Here is a 6,000-nt window from a genome sequence, read left to right on the forward strand (position 1 = left end):
TTTATTTGCTTCTTAGTTTGTGAAAATTGGTCCAGAAACTTCCAAGAAAATTGATTGCATCTTTTTTTATAAATTTTCACATATTTCCTTGTAATTCCGGAACCGGAAATGGGATCCAATTAAAACTCAGGAAAATTGTATAAGGCTATAAGACCTTTCATTCAAATCTTAGTTTGTGAATATCGGTTCAGCCATCTTTGAGAAACGTGTGTGACTATTTTTTTCCTTTTTTTTGGTGCATATCACCCTGTAATTCCGGAATCGGAGGTCGGATCCATATGAAACTCAGGAACTTTGTATGGGATCTCAAGACCTTTCATTTGAATCCAAGTTTGTGAAAATCGGTACAGCCATCTCTGAGAAAATTGAGTGACATTATTTGTCACACACACGCATACATACACACACACACACATACACACATACACACACATAGACATTTTGTGATTGTGATTGAGTCGAATGGTTGGCCTCGGTTCAAAAGTCGGTTTTCACAGTGATTGCATAACCTTACAATATGAGAAAGGCAAAAACAGTACGCAGTATTAGGGTCGAAAATACAGTACAATACTGTAAAATACAGTACAGATACGAGCATTATATATAACTCTAGGGGTCTGCGAGGCTCCGACCGAAAGTCGGGTTTTCCGACAATTTGATTACCTTTCTATAGAGAGAGGCCATGTTTGGCCATGTTTAAGTATAAAAACTTGAAATTTTCGCTTCAATATGTTACAATGGATGAAACATGGATTCATCATTGTACGACGAATTGACATCGATAGCAGCTGATGAAAGCTGACGAAATCATCCGAAGGTTCAAATATCGGCAGGCAAGGTTATGGCCTCTGTATTCGAAGACAGGCATGAAATTTTGTTCATTGATAACCATTAGTGAACTGATCAACTATTGCAGAACAACTGAACATCTGTAGATAGTCTTAGTGGAATGCTTCAGAAAATGATAGTCCGAAAAAAACATTCCTCTTAATTCTACTATACTTTCCTAACTTATTCCAACTAGATAAATATTTCATTTACTTAATTTTTTAGCTCCGAAGGGGAAACTGCAGGAACTTACAAATAGTAAATATGCAGGTATAAAATGATAAGAACTACACGACATGTAAATCGATAGGCATATGACATAGATATCAGTTGAATCGAAAAAATGATAAAAAAAACTATCATCGATGTAAAACTGAATTGGAATGCATTGATTTTCCTATATTTTTAATTAAAAGTTGAGTTATGCTTCTAAATTATATTGAAATGACGAATAACTATGAGTGCATTTAAAAATATGGAAATTTACAATATATTTTTATCTGTGTAATAAGTATCAAAACCAAGATTATTTCTCGCTCGATTATACTAAATAACTCTTGATGTCGTTGTTATAAATCTAATTTATGTAGTGAAAATGATATCAACTTGCATCGATATATGCATTTCGATGAATTCCAATCATTCAATAGCAAGGTATACGAAAGCTTCGGTAATTCCTTCCATTGTAGAAGGTGATTTTCTGTTACAGCAAATTTGCAATCGGTTTCTTGTGACTCATCAACTAATTTCACTAGCAGTTTCAAACTTGGTTCTATCTAATTTTAGATACCGTAATGCTTGTTATAAATATAACACTTATATAATAGTTCTTGAATGAAAAAAAAAAATATCAAGAAATCAGAAGCCTGATGTTTCTGTTCTGTGAACGATCCGTTGAATTAGTAAGACAAAATACATCAAGAGAAAATCTTCAGCAAGGTTTAAACTAATTTATAAGTTACAATAGAACAAGTGAACCAGTGTTACTTACAAAGCACATGCTTTACTGAATCTCACTATTTAGAAATAACCAAACTTTACCTGAAATATTATCTGCTAACGATCAACTTCAGTTCACGGTAGGTAAAGAAACACGGAAATTTGAAAACTTTGCTCTTTCAACTGAAAATAAAACCGACTTTTTTCAAGTCTGGTCAAGAAAGTGACTTTCAAGTAGGCACTAATCACAACCACTGACTTCGAGAGACTGATGGATGCACTAAGCATTCGGCGGCATTTGTTTCATGGACATCTTTTTGCGCCGACCGGGAAAAAAACCAACACAAACCTAAAGGTTATTGACCTCCAGTCCTAGGTCATCGAACTTTTGCCGAACTAAAAACAAACCATGTCGTAAATAACACGGGCGCTTCTCGAACCCGAGTTCAGTCTGCAGCGTTTGTTTGTATTAGTGTTAGTATTCAGTACAGTGACCGGTCACTGGTGGTACCATCACTAAGTCATTCAATGAGGTCTTACCGAAATCAGATCGTACAGCAACTGCCTGAGTTGGATCGCGTCCCCGATGATTCCTTTCTAAGATGATCACTAACTTACATACTTTTCGAAGTCGCAAATCTAAACTTGTGCATGCAGATTGTTCACTTCATAAAAAAAACATGCGACTCGACTCGATTTGGCCGGCTACCCGCTTTCCTACTCTGGGTATCAATTTTTCACAAAATTAATAGCAGTATGGTGCATCGGATCGCACTGACGATCTGGCGTCGTATTGAACTGATAGACGTGAGAGTGAGATCCCCTAGGTCCAGTACCCAATAGGCCCGATCGTGAGGGGAAAGTGAGATGGATGCTGTTGCTCGGGACGAGAGATTAGAGAACCAGAAGGAGAACGGGAGGGATGTGAATAGTGCAATCATTTCCTGTTACGCTCTTGATAAACATCGGTGCTATAAAAACTGTACGATCAATGTCGATCGAATTGTTAACCCTTTAGCCGGCATTTCTTATCGAATCACGTTTTGGAATCCGCGTATTTCTAATCGAAAATGAGGTATTTAATGTTTAAGTGATATAAGCGTGATACTCGCAGCCAACTACTTCAAATCAGATATCTGATTTACGTTCAAGGAGAAAAAAATTGAAGAATTAACGCTTATCTATCGGAAGTTTCATGGATAAAATTTGTTGTATACGAAATAATACATGACACAAAAAAGTATAAAAGAATCTGGGCATCACTTTTGATTGTGAATTAACAATCAGTATCCTTTTGAAAATGAGATTTCATTTCCGAAGCAGTTAAAAATTGATATCAATCATATTTTAACGTTGACCAAGGAATTACTGAATTAATCCTGAATTATTTGGATGGACTTAAAGCTATATGTTTAAGTTCGCAATAAACAGTTCGGTTAGATGAGTCGAAGACGAAAAGTAAAGTGGTGAAAACTATTAGTTTGAATAACCATGAGCAATTTAAGAAATTAACAGTTGAATATTAGCAAAAACAGAGTCGACTATCTCCGATTTGGGTAAAGTTTTGTACACGTATTTAGTATGGCAAACGATCAATTTTTCACGAAAAGAAAGGCTGATTCGAACTAAAATTAATTTTTTAAACGTGCGTTATCCACATGGTGAGATGATACCTTTTTTTATCAATCCGCATGTGTTTTTTGCATGAATATTTTTCGATTCTTTTAGTTTTTATGAAATTATTTTAATGACCGTCGTTTTAAGTCACGGTTTGAAACTTTAATCACTTACTCAAACTACCCGAAATTACAGGAACTGCATGTTGGACAGAAAAAAAAATAAATTGTATAAAACTATAAAATCATTCCTTTAAATCTAAGCGTGTGATAATCGATTGAGCATTCCATGAGATGTTGAAGAGAGAGTACACTTTAGATTTTTTGATTATTATTTACGGTACTTTCGGAACCGAAACGGTTCGTATGGCCATGAATTGACATCACAAGTAAATTGGAGTCCAACTTGGAAGATATTTTGGTAACTTTATTCTCTATGATGGTTGGAATTTTAAAAATTCATCACCCTATAATTCCAAAATCAGAAGTCGGATAAAATTTATTAATTTTGTATGTATTTTTGTTTATGAAATTCATATTGGCTTCTTTGGGGAATCGTTCCCCCACTATTCCCGATATTTTCGGGATGTGGAAGCCGGTGTAGCTGAAGACAGTTAAATTTTCTTAAAATATTGTAAACCATTTCATTTGGTGCGAAACTTTTGAATATCAGTGTAGCCATCTTTGAGAAATCGTATTGTGTTCCAAATAAAATTTTTGTGTACCTTCCGGGAACGAAAACTGGATGTCGGCAAAAATGTAAAGAGTTTATTTGGTTATTGGGTCAAAATCTGTGAGTCCGATAAACCCACATAAACAAACACATTTACTGATCTCGACGCTCTGATTCGAATGGTATGTGAGCGTAAGAAGGTTCTTGCAGCAATTATTATACTTGTCACTAACTACCAATCGATTCATAAAATATTTCACCTAAACATGTATAGCAACGTCGTCTCAGTAAATCAATAGTACACCATTAAACATCATGAATCAATCACAACATCCCATAATGATGTCATTCTTCTGATTCCTCTAACAAGGCCGTTGGCCATTACGTCTATTCGCTCACTAAAGGGCTGAGGACAGTACCGTAAAGTGGTAGGTTTTTTGCTATTTTCCCGTTTCAAATTAAATTTTCTTGGAAACGGTGCAGAATATATAAAAACCCACCCGACAATGTCTTCGAAATTTAGTTGGAAATATTCTGTGAAATTTTCAGAATTCAGGTGGTGTTGTATTTTTTTCTGATTCAGTCAAAAAATTTGGATCGCTCGGAAATGCATAGAGAGAAATAAAATTGGCTCGACAAGGCTGCCAAACACACAGACGTTTCATTGTATATAAACACATTTTTTGTTTCATTCAATCTTTGTGAAAGTTGAATATTTTTTAATTTTTTTGGAATCCATGTAATGTCCAACCCATACGATAGATTTATGTGATAAAACTTCTCATCAAAAAATGTATGCTGGTAGATCGGGACAGTTTTGTCATATACGAGAGAGTGCAAGAGAAATACGATGCGCAAAGGGAATTGAGCGAGCCACGTGGTCGATTTAAAACTCAACACGCGACCCTCTGTCCTCAGACCTAAATAGCCGCTTTTGCAGTGTGTGGATTTTATTTTACGTTTGCCGCGCAACGCGTTCGTTTGAGAGTATTAAATACCAATTAGCTCTATTGTTTTTTATTCTCCGGTGACCGGCAGACAAATTTAAACAATTTCTTCATAGATTTTTTTTAATAACTTGAATAGCTTGTATATTAACTAGTGATAGAATCAGATTACGCATTATATATTTGTAAATAATTTCTCAAAAGCAACATAGCATTAAAAGAACGGTTTGGCAGCTACACACTTTTATCAATTTAAGCCACTGTGCGTCGTTCAAGAGCGTCAACTCGGAAAACAGATAAAATATTCTAAAATTGTCTCAACACTGTCTACAAATTGAAAAGTTTATACTATTTTATGCCGAAATTAACTTCATTGTTTTTATTCAAGATTCAGTGACCGATAAAGCGGATAGGTAATTTCACAGACATGACTGGAGGACGTGAAAGCGAATAAAATTTACACGCTTCATTTGCAAATATCGATTATTGCTCGTATTGGTTGATTGATTGTGTCAATTTTGCAACTTTTACTGCTTCGTGTTCCAAAACTTGAACCAAAAAACCAGTTCCAATGCTCTAGACATACAATCCTGAAATAGGATTCAGTTCCAGAGTCTTAGTTCTAAATTCTTAACCTCTACTTCGGAATGAAATTCTAAAACTAAGTTCTAAACCTAAAATTTAATTCAGAATTCAGGTGGACAAGAATTCAGGTTCTAAAATCTAGTTTAGGAATCCAATCCAAATGAGGTTTAACACCTCGTAGGTCTGTTATTGCTGCTGTTGGTGGAAGGTCCTTACCACTATGTCCAGTTCCAAGTAGGTAACTAAGCAAAATCATGGAATGGAAAATTAATTATGTCGTTACAATTAGTACTACTCGAAATATTTACGATTAATTTCCTTTTTTTGCGTGAATATCTGTTTATCAATCTTATTTAGTTTTAATTCAAATATTAATTTTAAATTGAAAATAAATTTTGCGCTTTTTCTCCTT

The 6,000-nt window shown here is 34.8% G+C and overlaps 1 protein-coding gene across 1 annotated transcript in view; it reads right to left on the bottom strand.

The window, feature by feature from the left end:
- LOC131428784 (protein bicaudal C) overlaps nt 1-2,548 on the bottom strand; it is a 56,317-nt gene extending 53,769 nt beyond the window's left edge. Inside the window, exon 1 of the mRNA XM_058592828.1 lies at nt 2,308-2,548. The gene's annotated coding sequence lies outside the window, so the exon portion shown is untranslated. The remainder of the gene's footprint in view (nt 1-2,307) is intronic.
- Nucleotides 2,549-6,000: the final 3,452 nt, after the last annotated feature.

This window comes from Malaya genurostris, chromosome 2 (genome assembly GCF_030247185.1).
Source record: "Malaya genurostris strain Urasoe2022 chromosome 2, Malgen_1.1, whole genome shotgun sequence".
In the NCBI taxonomy this organism is placed as follows: Eukaryota; Metazoa; Arthropoda; class Insecta; order Diptera; family Culicidae; genus Malaya; species Malaya genurostris.